At 53.7% G+C, this 12,493-nt stretch overlaps 1 protein-coding gene across 5 annotated transcripts in view; it reads right to left on the minus strand.

Moving 5' to 3' along the window:
- Positions 1–12,493, minus strand: part of KANSL1 (KAT8 regulatory NSL complex subunit 1) — a 98,725-nt gene that overhangs the window by 29,541 nt on the left and 56,691 nt on the right. The window lies entirely within an intron of this gene.

The following is a 12,493-nucleotide window of genomic DNA, read 5'->3' on the forward strand; positions in this document are numbered from 1 at the left end:
GACTGATTTCCTACCTTGTCTCTGCTGGGAACACAAAGCAGGGTTCCGCAGGAGCAGAAATACGCTCTCACCAGTGCACAGACCACACCGCTGCATTTCAGCCCTTACAGAAACACCCTTGCTCTCTACGATCGCACTCCAAGGGCAGAAAGGAACACGAAGATTTAACGTACGTATAAATCCACGGCTCCACTCTCCCACATTAAAAGCCACGATATTAGGAAAACACACCCTAAGCACCCCGATTCCAGTGGATTAACGCTGCCCAGAAAGGAAGAAAACCACAACGCGGTGCAGAAACAAAGCGACAGCAGGAAGTGCACGCACAAATCCAGTGCCACTGCAGAAAGCCTTTGCCACATCTGGATGTCTGTCAATTAAGAAATTAATCACTAAATAATTCCCTTTGCCCATCTCTCCCTCCTTCTGCAGCAGTTTTGAAACCAGTGAGAGCACAGAGGGCAGGGGAATCACCACAATGGCCAGAATTTTCTTCCAAAATCTCACCAAGAAGTCTTCTGCCGAGATGATTCCGTTCCAAAGCTGAATCCGGCCGCGGCAGCAGAAGCACCACGTGGGAAATGAGATTTACCACCGCGGCGCTCCCAGCCGCAGAGATGGTAAGCGACGGCAATGATCAGGTTCTTAGAAAAACCGACGCCTCCTCTGTGTCCCTTGTTTAGGTGCACTGCTACCAAACGCCTAAAACACCCCCAGCAGCAGGGTCATTACAAGTTTCAAACCTACCAACAGAAATGCCCTGAGGAGGAGGAGCCGGTTCCTCCAAACGGCAGGTGAGACCCACAAGCGCAGAACAGGACGCGCTCTCCAAACTCTGGCTGGACCTCCCGCCTGCGTAAGCGATGTCGCTTCGGTGCTGGCTGAGATGAGGGCAGATTTCCACCAGAACATGCGTTTGTATCCGCTCCCCACAGCCCTCCCAGCCCATTTTCAAAGCACTTTCAGGAGCTTCAGTACTTCTCCCTGGAGTATTTCTCTGTGTAAAGTGCCTGCTCCATTTTGATCAATGCTGACCCTACGTTTGGTCAAAATTTTAATAGTTACTGCAGATGGTTGTCACACCAAGGCCAGATCCGAATCCTCCACCAGTTACAGCAAGGACACGGTCACCAGAGCCCCAGACGAAAGGCGGCCAAGGCACTGAGCACCGCGGCTGGGTACAGGTCTGACCCATCCTACCAGCGAGGCAGAGCGACCAGAGGGTTCATGTGGTTTAGCACGGGCTGAGCAGCTGCCAACGCCACCGCAGCATCGCCCCATCACCAAGCTCTAATCCAGATCTCCGGCCCAGTCGTGCTTTGCTCTGTTCTGAGAAGGATGATGCCTTGCGAGCGTAGGGTCCCTCCTCCCCACACGGGACCTCCGGTCTGAGCACGAAGGCCCCTCCGCGGCACTGGAGGACACCAAAGCAGGGCCTGGGAAGCAGATCTCCCTTATCTCCCGGAGAAGTTTCTCTGAGCGTTGTCGAAAACGTGGCGCTGCTCTGACTCAATCACCTGTAAGACTGACGGCATTTTCACGTTGTAGTTTCCTGCAAGACTTCCCAGGAAATGTTACTTCTCTGCCAGCCAAGTTTCAGCGAAATTCTACCGTACTCTCATTTCAGAAGTTAAGAACAATTTAACTGGCAAAGAGTTCCATCTTTTTTTATAGCTTAAACAAAACCAGGAGAGACTTCTGCAATGGCCATCCCTGCTTTTACGGCATCTCCAGCACCTGTGGACACAACAGGCTGTCCGGACCCCCGGAAAGTTTGTGACTCCAAGCCAGATCCCAGCAGGCTTCAGTTCACTCTCTGGGGATCCATGTAGCATCAGGAATTGTTTTTAGGAATATCAAAAGCTGCTGGGAGCACCTCCAAACTGCTTACCTCCACCTTGCTTACCTCTGCACCATCAGAAAGCACCTGTGCCTGCTGGAACCATACTGGCCTGCTCCGTTAAGTACATCTCATTCTTCTACTCAGACTACACAGAAATCCAGATTAAGCATAAAAACCACCTTACGCCCATTTAGATTCCTACGTGATATGGCAGCATAAGCAGCAGCAGATCTGCTCCTCACCTTAAAATGAGGACACATCCTACCCCAGAAAAACCCACTGGATTTAGACCAAAAATAAACCACGAAAGCGAACCAGTAACGTACACCTCATCCTCCGACACCCTGCGGCACGAGGGGAGGATACACAATGATGGCTGAGCCACGCTTTCCAAACCAGCGCGGAGCGGAGCGTGGCCCTCTATATTTAGAGCTGAGGCTTTTTCAGAGCCCCTTCAACTACACCCTTTGCTGCAACGCGCTGTCGGCAACACGTACGTTCTCCTCGTGTACATCAGCTCTTGGGTAACAAGCCATGTCGCTTCTTTAGCTTTAATCTCCGCAGAAATATTTGGCAAGAATGATTATTTTCTCAACTGGCACTGGAAAGTAGCAACCACGCACAAACCAGAGCATCTGAAGTTGCTGCAGTCAGCACCAGCAGCACCTGACACCTCAGCCGGACACCCCGCTCCGGGGGGAGGGAAACCCACTTCCTTTCCTTCTAAACGTTAGAGCCTTCACAGGACAATGAATAAAAGAGTTCATGGCGCTTGCTCAGAACGGGTTTTGGATTAAGCCAAAGGAGATGACCAAGGAGGCGGCCAGATGGCTGCAGAGAGCCGCGTGGCTACAAGCAGGCTGCATGGCTCATCTTGCGAGCGGTCTCGGGCGTTGAGAGGCTGAGCTGATGTGGGGAGTAACGTGAGCAGCAGCAAAGCGGCGAAATCCTGCATCCTCCACGGCCAATCGTTCATCCTGCTGCTGCACAGACGTGTGCTGTGCAATCACAGGCGCTTGCACAAAACAGGCTACGGAGGACGGGACAGGACGGAAGGGTAAGCTCGAGCCCCAGCACAGAAAATGAATTATTTAGAGACTTGATATTAAAAAAAAAATTCCCAGGTAGACTCATTGCCCTTCTGCAGGCCCCAGTGTGCGCAGGAGAGCGGGCGCAGCAGCCAGCGCGCCGGGAGCGACAGCCGCCCCTCGCGTGCACGCGCCCGGCTGGCGCGGCACTCAGCTTGACCGACAAGGACAGCGTCCTGCACGCTTCAGCAGATGGTGCTTAGTGCAAACGGCGCGTGCACGCAGAACGAGCAGCCTTACGTCTCCCTGCGCGGAGGAAACCCACACAAGACGCCCGGAAGGTGCCCACCCAAGAGGGCCGGGAGGCCGGGACAGAGAAGGAATAACAAGCGCGGAGCCAAGCAAGCTGAGCCCGCGGGGTTATAAACACCGCAGGAGGCTGAGGGGTTCACGGGAAGGCGGTGAGGGAAGAGCAGGATCCCTCTCCCCATCCGGGGCAGAAGACCTGAAATCCTGCGCCCTTTGCGGCTGCAGCCTCACATCGGTGCCGACAGCTCCCGCCCCGCCGTGTGGGGCTCCCAGACGCTGCGCCGTGCCCACCTCTCCACCAGAAACACACAACCTTTAGGAAACTACAGGAAGAAACTTGATAAACAGGGCATATTCTCAGAGGTAAATGCTTCTTCCTAAAAAACAGCGGTTAGTTTAATGCGACTGCAGAATGGCAGAGGGAAAAAAAATAAATCCCATGTTAGCATCAGCCCAAGTCCTTGGGATGGGCTCCAGTCCTTCCCTGAGTAAAAACCAGGCAGTTATGGGTTAAAATCAATTATCCTGCGTGGCAAAGTCAACTCCAGAAAACACAACAGGCCAGCCAGGTGCCCCTGTCAGACAGCAGCGTCCCCGTTTCAGGGGCGAGAGCGTCCACGGGACAGAAAGGTGCCTGGCTCCCACCGGCCCAGCGAGCTGCTGCGGGGCAGGGAAGGCGCCGCGGCCCTCGGGCAGGGCAGCCAGCCCCGCGCACCACACAGCTCGGCTCCGGCTGCTTCAAAACGGGGCGTGTGCTCTCGTTTTATTGGGGTTTTTAAGAAACATTATAAATACAGCCCTGCCAACGAGCACTGCAACACCTCGGTCAATGCACTTCCACCAGTACAACCCGCGCGAGAGCCAGCTCCGTCGTCTCAGCAGCCACGGTGCTGTAAAAGCTCTGCAAGCTCCACAGAGATAAGCTCTCCCTAACACAACCTCCACCTGTGACACACCCTTAAACCAAGCCTACGTATAAAAATCCCGTCCAAGCTGTCCACAAAGCACCTCAGGGTGAAGACGCGCAGGGACTTTTGCTCTTCCAAGGAACGGCACCACCCACGTCCTCGTCCCATGAGTGGGTTTTACATACTGCCTCAGGAAATCCAGGCCCACCGCAGTTCCCTGCTGGCTCTGCACCAGCAAGGCAAACGAGACACGCGGTCATTTTGCTGCTTCTGAACCTCAGAGATGCCGTGCGGCCGCCCTCCACCACGCGAGCGGTGGCGAGAAGCTGCTGCCGGCCGTCAGTCCTTCTCGCTTTGTGCTGAGTCCACGCTGCTGAATGCTAACGGGGCGGACCGAGACGGCACCAAACTGAGGGAACTGGAGAGCAGGAGAATTATTTTTCACTGGGAGACTGCTCTACTAAAGGCCCAGCCGCAAAGTGAACAGAGTAGATCCCCCAGCTGCTGCTAAAGCACCCCGATAACAACACGGAGCAGTAGAGAAAAATGAAGTAAAAATATTTCAGATGGGAAAGTTACGGCTGGGGGGGACCCGCGTACCAGGACCGCTTCCGCGGCCGGCAGCAATGGATGAGAAGCAGCCACTGGGGTCTGGAGCGAGGTTGTTTCTGCCATCCCAGAGCACTTCAGCAAACTCCATTCATCTCGATGCTAAATGAAGAATAACAGGCTGCACTGAAGGAAAAAAAGCGTCGATGCCCGGAAGAGGGAGAAATGCGACACACAAACACTGCAAAACTTTTCAGGCAGCCAAGCAGCCTGCGCGGGGAAACAGCAATGGGAGAGATTCACCACGAACCAGGAATCGCTTTCGGCAACGAAGCATGAGCCCGTGGGGAGCTGCACAGCACTGCCAGCTCCTCCGTCGACCCGGGCAGAGGGCAGGGGAGCCGGCACACCCCGGGGCACGCTGCGGACCCGAACGTCCTCGGCCACGGCACCACCGGCCTCTCCCTTCCCACGCGGGTACGGATGAATGCCGCAACACGAGGCAATGCGCTGCAGCTTCCCAGGCACCTCCATATGGTGCCTCTCCTGCGCTGTTTGCTGGCGTACACCCAGGGGCTTTTCTGCCCCCTGAAACGCGGTCACCTACCAACACAGAGGCTGCTCTATATTTACTCTCGCCCCTCCTACGCTGTTTTGGATAGAATAAATCACCAAAGATCGCCAGGTCTGGTTCAAAGCCCCACGTTTTGAGACTTTCTGGCAAACGACACCACCTCAGCCTCCCTTCCCTGCCAGCAGCGAGCTGGAAAGGCGTTAGCTGATTTCACGTACGAGGCCTGAGAACTGAGCCCAAGAGGTGCAGTACAGGACATTTCTTGAATGAGACAATTAAGCATCTGTCCAGCAAATGAGGCTTCAGTACCGGGAATCAAGAGACACTCGCCACATGACCCACGGCTGGGGCTCCACTCTGACAGTCCTGAACGTGCTCGGGCTGTGGCGGGGATTTAGTCTCCAGCACCCGGCCGAGACACAGCTGGGTCAACCTTTCACTGTCCGAGGGAGAAAGAAGGAAGCGAGGACTGTAAAACAATGTCCAACAGACCTTCCTCTGCCAGACCGTCTGCGCGAAGCTGGTTCCTCACAGAGGTCTCCATCCCGATCCACCCTTGTGCTATATATGGCCAAATTCTCCTTCTCCTGGGTTGTCCCATCCCACCTCCACATTGACTCGCTAGAGTCCCACCCCAGCACACCACATCCGTTCCCACCAAAGGCACGGCCTCACATGGAAAACCTGGGATTGTTCTGGAGCTGCTGTTCATGTTCATCCCTCATGGGTCAGGCTTCGGACCTGTCCAGAGTGAGGGGGTTGTTGAAAAAGCACACTGGGTGTTACTGGTTTGCCACAAACCGCTCCCGACATCCCAGCTGGTTGGCTCTGGATGGATAAGAACCTGCTTTTGGTATGGTACAGCCCCGCACACACTTGTCCTCTCCTGAGGATCCAAGAAGAAATACACGTGTGAGATCTCATCATCAGTTACGCACATCTCTCAGACTGCATCAGCCGATTTGCAACTGCAGGAAGCCACAAGTCCCATCCTGAATTTTGATTCTGCTCCAAAATCTCCGCAGAAGAGAAGCTACCTTCCTCTTCCAAGCTCTGTGCTCAACTCCACATCCCACTGCACCGCACCAAGGCCAAAACACCCAGCGGTGCCTCTTGCCTTCCCGAGAGCTGCCCAAGCACCAGCACTCGATGCAGCTCGCTGTTCTTCACGGGAAGAGGGACCTGACTGCCAGCTACAGCAAACAGAAACGGGGCGCACCAGTTCCCATCGCCACCCGGGATCTTCAGTGGGGACTAAACCTGCCAACAGACCACAAAAGCCGTTTCAAATACGACAGTTTATGACACTCAGCTGTCAAGGCTATTAGAAGGCAAACCATCCACATTAATTCTGCGCACTTCCCTCGCATTACCTACCACGAGGCAGCAGCCCCAGGGCAAGGTTCAGCAGTGCGAACGCAACGCAACGCTTCATGTCCATACTGGTGCGATGCCTGCTCCTGAACAACAGCGAGATGCCAAGAGACATCTCATGGTTACATCCACTCCTGCTGATTCACCGGAAACTGAAAAACATTAGCGTTAAAATCACATTTCAGAAAGTTTCCCGTTCCCTTTCTCTCTTTCGAGAGGCTCAAACGCCAGTGCTGACAACGAAGTAAAATAGCGAGACGCTTGCTGTTGGAGTCCGTGCTAGGGACGGCGCCGCCAATGCTCACACACCCTGCAAACCCAGGGCAAGCCCAAGTAAAAAGTAATCTGCTCTGCTCGCATCTACAAATCTGACAGCAAAAACCTAAGCGCAATTCCCCAAGCAGTATTTTTCAGCTACGTTCCAACTTTCCCAATCACTCTCATGATCTTTAATTATCCCTTGCTAAAGGAAGAAGGAGATCTGCACCCAGCTCAGCGGCTGTTTTTCCAGTTTGCTCCAGTCCCCGTGTAGTCTGCGAATTCCCTCCTCTGCCCTACTCCTGTAAAACAGACCACCAAGCTTTTGTACTTTTTTTTTTTTTTTTTAGACCAGCGCAAGACCAGATCTGTGGGTGGATCAAGAGTTAAACTCTGCCAAACACACCTGCAGGGTTTGGGTTAGGAAGAGAAAACCCCACAAGCGCTGGAGAACAATCTCATTAGCTCATTGTAACATCGCTGCCTGCGACGGAGCCAAAGCGAACAACGTGTTCAGCTGAGCGCCCGCCCTCACCCGTGGACAGAAACGCCAGCGTCTGAAGGGCTCCGCTCTTCACAGCAAGCGCTGGGCACCAATCTAAACCCAGTTCAGACCTCAGCCGCGTTCACTCCTTCCCGTATTCAGAAGAACTGAAGGCTGCTAAAGGCTGGGACTAAAGAGTTATTTCCACTGTTCCTCACTGAAAAACCCCCACCGCTCAGGGGAAATCTGTGAGCACAAATCCGCCGGCATTTTGCCGCTGAGCAGGGTAAGCAGGGATGCCAGGCCTCTGCCCAGGAGAGAGGGCAGCGCTGGCCGGCAGCCACCGGCCCCGGGGCCACGCGTGATCTGCGTTCAAACGCAGCAGCCCGCAGCTCCCTCCTTTCGGCGACGAGGAACCATCCAAACCATCCAAACCCCGGCACCGGCCACAGCGTGCACGGCTTTGTCCGCAGAGTAACCGTCACTCGGGTCAGGATATGAAAGGTTTGTTTTGGCATCTCGAGTTCATTTCTATTAAAAAGAAAAAAAAAAAAAAGAAAATAAGAAAGAAAATTGGCTGAGGCCAGCCATTAAAAGATGCCTGAACTCCTGCACAGAAATTCTGGCAGGACAAGACTGCACAGCCTGAATCCAAATTTTGAATACTCCAGTTGCAGAGCCAGTGTCAAGGCCACGGCTCAACGCCGACACGGAGCCGTGGGTCTCAGCAGCCCCTCAGCCCGAGGTGGTGCTCCGCAGCACGGAGCTCACTTCGTGCATTCTCCCCTCGCCGCTGCAGCCAAAGCCTTTGCTTTTTTCAGGCTGCTCCCTCATGTCAGCTTTTCTGCCCAAAATATTCCCAAATTCCTTCCCAGTAGAAGGTAAACGTAGCACAAGTGTCCAAGAAAACCCTTGGGCAGGTACAAAACTCAGGTTACAAGCAGACCTACAGACGGGGAAAACAAAAGAGGGAAATGCAAAATACCAAAGCGAAACAACGGCCGAGGGCGGGGAAGGGGGCCGAGGGGCACCCACCCCCCAAGTCTGCTCATCGCACAGAAAAAACCAAAGCTGCCAAACGAGCTTCCTGGCCCTTCCTGCCTCCTAACAGGTTTTACTGGGATTCGGGACAATTTTAACGACTTTAAAAGCTGCAGCACAAGAATACACCTGGATCCAGTCTTTGAGGAAGCAGCTCTCCCCTGAAATACTGTCCGGGTCAGGTACGTTGTTGATCTTCATCATCATCATCTACACACCTCGGTACCAGGCCCATCTTAACAAGATTTATCCGTCCAAAGTGCAAACGGCTGCAGAAAAGGAAGTAAGAATCAAGCCACCCCACTAAACTGTCCTTCTTCCCCTAAATGGAGAGGTGGGCCCGTGCCAACCTCATGAAGTTCAACCAGGCCAAGTGCAAGGTCCTGCATCTGGGTCGTGGCAATCCCAGGCACAAATCCAGGCTGGGTGGGGAATGGATTGAGAGCAGCCCTGAGGAGAAAGACCTGGGAGTGTTGGTAGACGAGAGGTTCAACATGAGTGGGCAATGCGCCCTTGCGGCCCAGAAGGCCAACCGCATCCTGGGCTGCATCAAGAGAAGCGTGGCCAGCAGGTCGAGGGAGGTGATTCTGCCCCTCTGCTCTGCCCTGGTGAGACCCCACCTGGAGTACTGTGTCCAGTTCTGGAGCCCCCAGCACAAGAAAGACATGGACCAGTTGGAGAGGGTCCAGAGGAGGCCACAAAGATGATCAGAGGGCTGGAGCAGCTCTGCTGTGAGGACAGGCTGAGAGAGTTGGGGCTGTTCAGCCTGGAGAAGAGGAGGCTCCGGGGAGACCTGAGAGCGGTCTTCCAATACCTCAAGGGGGCCTACAGGAAAGATGGGGAGAAGCTGTTCAGTAGGGCCTGTTGTGATAGAACAAGGGGTAATGGGTTTAAATTAGAAGGAGGTAGGTTTAGATTAGATATGAGAAAAAAATTTTTTACAATGAGAGTTGTAGAGCACTGGAACAGGTTGCCCAGAGAGGTGGTGGATGCCCCATCCCTGGAATCGTTCAAGGCCAGGCTGGATGAGGCTCTGAGCAACCTGATCTAGTCAGGGATGTCCCTGCTTCTTGCAGGGGGGTTGGACTAGATGACCGTTGAAGGTCCCTTCCAACTCTAACTATTCTATGATTCTATGATTCTAAATGGAATACTTTGAAAATAATACACACCACGTAAGAGGGATCCCGGGCAGTAAGGAGGGAGCCAGCCAGCAAATTCTGCAGAGATATGCACAGGCACACGGCGCAAACAAACCGCACTCGGTTCCTCATCAGTAAACTGGAAATCACAACTTTATTCACCTCCCGTTTTCAGCTCCGAGCAACACCGCTGGCTGGTGAACCACCACCTGCATCGCCTGTGGAAACTTGTAAGCAGTTAGAATCACAGAAGGGTTTGGGTGGGAAGGGACCATTAAAGCCCATCCAGTCCAACCCCCCTGCCAGGAGCAGGGACATCTCCAACCGGATCAGGTTGCTCAGAGCCCCGGCCAACCTGGCCTGGAACGTTTCCAGGGATGGGGCAGCCACCACCTCTCTGGTTCTCACCCACTCCTGGACCACGTTCAGGGTCTGGCTGTGCTGTAGAAATGGAGTTAACACCCAAAATCAGAGCAGTTCAAGAACACCACCATCCAAGGGTGGAACGCCACGCCGCCCTGGGCGTTGCACCAGGCACCTGGGCTCCGGCGCTGATGACACAACATCTCGCCCTGATGTGTGACCTTGGGGCCCAGCGCCTCCCAGCTCTGCATCCTGCAGTGGTGAGCCGACAGTGCAGTGGCGCATGGCCGTGACTCACAACGTGTCGGTGATGCTGAGTCACTCACCCTGCCGGTGCTGGCCCTTTCTTAGTCCCATCCACAATGCTGATGGAAACCCATGAACCTCAACAGGAACACAGGGCAGCTTTCACCAAAGCCTGGAAATGGAAGAATGGTCTTTCAAAAATGCTGAGTGGATCCCCTAATAGGTTTTTGTTTTAAGAACTGGAAGGATGCAATAAATATCTTCCGTTTGGACGGTCACCCTAAAATACTCATTAAGGCCATCAGCAAAAGGATCTGTGGGATTTCGGACATCAGCTCCCAGGCAGGGTTTGCACACAGCGTCCGTATGCTTTGTCCACACAACAGCAGCCCCACCCCAGTTCCCTCCAGTGCGCCCATCTCGCCTACGCCTATGCCAACAGGAACCAAACCACGGCCAGGTTCAACTCTGTGCCAGCAGGTACGAGAGCGGATCCCGAGGGACAGAAATATTTCACACTCCTGTCCTCTCTGCCAAGCCAACAGCATCACTTAGGTGACGCCTAACAGGGTGACGCAAAGGAAGGTAAGGCAGAGACCACCAGCGACTCGGCGCTGATCTTCAGCAGAAGTCTCCTGTAAGCAGTGTAGACAAAAAATGTGCACTCTCTACCTTGTCAACCTCCACTCAGCTTCCTTCTACCGACGGGTGAATCCACAGGGATCCGGAAGAGCGAGGGGGAAATATGTAGACTCGAAACTACCACTTCAGTCCTGGAGAGCACTCCAAGCTTTTCTTGGTTTGGGTTTTCTCCTTCATTATTGTTTTTCATAAGCTTTAAGGCAAAACACTGTGCCACCTCCCCAGCGTTTTAGCACCTCATCCATTCCCAAAGACTTCTGCAGAGAGGGTCTTCCCAAAGCGTTCAGCTTCCCAAACCCACGCACATCCAGCCCCTGCTCCCACCAAGCTCGCTTCACCTGGTTCTCGTGAAGCTCCTGCTCTCCTCAGCGCTATCCCCAGGCTTCCTTAATTTCTTCAGCTAACTCAAGGTGTCACTTGTTTTAAAGAAGAGGAGGAAAAAAAAAAAAAAAGGTGTCCTAATTCTCCATGAAGCCGAGAAAGACCCCCAATCGCAAGGGCTCTGTGACGTGGCACACCCATTAACTGTAAACACATGTCAACAAAACGACCCTCATACCCTTAGGACGTCACTTTCTGCGGGGCTCATGACCAAGGCATAAATTCGGCAGAAAGCTGATCAGTCGGAAGCGAACCGGCGCAGCCCAGAAGGCAGCTCTGCTCAGCCCCAGAACTGGAGTCTGGATGCTTTTTTCCTTTCTTAGTTTCCTGAACGCCTTAAAAGCTTTGCTGAAATTCTTCGCACTGGTTGCCACAGCTAGGTTTGAACTTCTGTGATATTTCCAATCCAAGCGCCCCAGATCTTCACGGTGTGACATTTATGCAATGCCCCAAGCATTTATTCATCCGACTGTCTGAACACCAGCCATTCCAAGCTTCGGTTCTTCAGCCCCCAGCAGAAACAATTGTTCTGTGACAATAGCCTACAATTCTAATTTTATTCTTTCAGTCATGCCAATGCCAGTCCTTTGGCCCGTGCCTGAATCCTGGTTTGGCACTCACGAGCTCGGAGCAAGGTGTGGGGAGAGAAGGGGAAGGCCGAGGAGCAAGCCGTGGGCAGGAGGTTGGAATCAGAAGAGCGTGGACGTGAAGGGCTGGCTGTTACGCCAGGAAAACCAGCTCTCCAGATGCACAGCAGAGCAGCCAGCTGAGAAATACCACGTTTATAAAAGAATTTATTGGATCGCTTTCTCAATATAGTTCTCCACATGCTCACAAGCAACTACGCAGGCAAAGCAGCCAGCAGAACAGCTACAGTGCCAACGCGCAGAATCTGCCTCATCATCATGGCACCAGAAAATGCAAGGCAGTTTGTTACTCCCTGGAGGTAAAGCCAGGAACGAGAAGGTAAGACTATCAGAGAATTGTTAGGGTGGGAAGGGACCTTTGAAGGCCACCCCCACCCAGTCCAACCCCCTGCCAGGAGCAGGGACATCTCCAACCGGATCAGGTTGCTCAGAGCCACGACCAACCTGGCCTGGAACGTTTCCAGGGATGGGGCATCCACCGCCTCTCTGGGCAGCCTGGGCCAGTGCCCCACCACCCTCAGTGTAAAAAATTTCTTCCTTATATCTAATCTAAATCTACCTCCTCCTATTTTAAAACCCTTACCCCTCGTCCTGTCCCACCAGGCCCTGCTGAAGAGTCTCTCCCCACCTTTCCTGCAGCCCCCTTTAGGCACTGGGAGCCGCTCTCAGCTCTCCCCGGAGCCTCCTCTTCTCCAGGCTGAACA

This window comes from Chlamydotis macqueenii, chromosome 25 (genome assembly GCF_036417535.1).
Source record: "Chlamydotis macqueenii isolate bChlMac1 chromosome 25, bChlMac1.mat, whole genome shotgun sequence".
In the NCBI taxonomy this organism is placed as follows: domain Eukaryota; kingdom Metazoa; phylum Chordata; class Aves; order Otidiformes; family Otididae; genus Chlamydotis; species Chlamydotis macqueenii.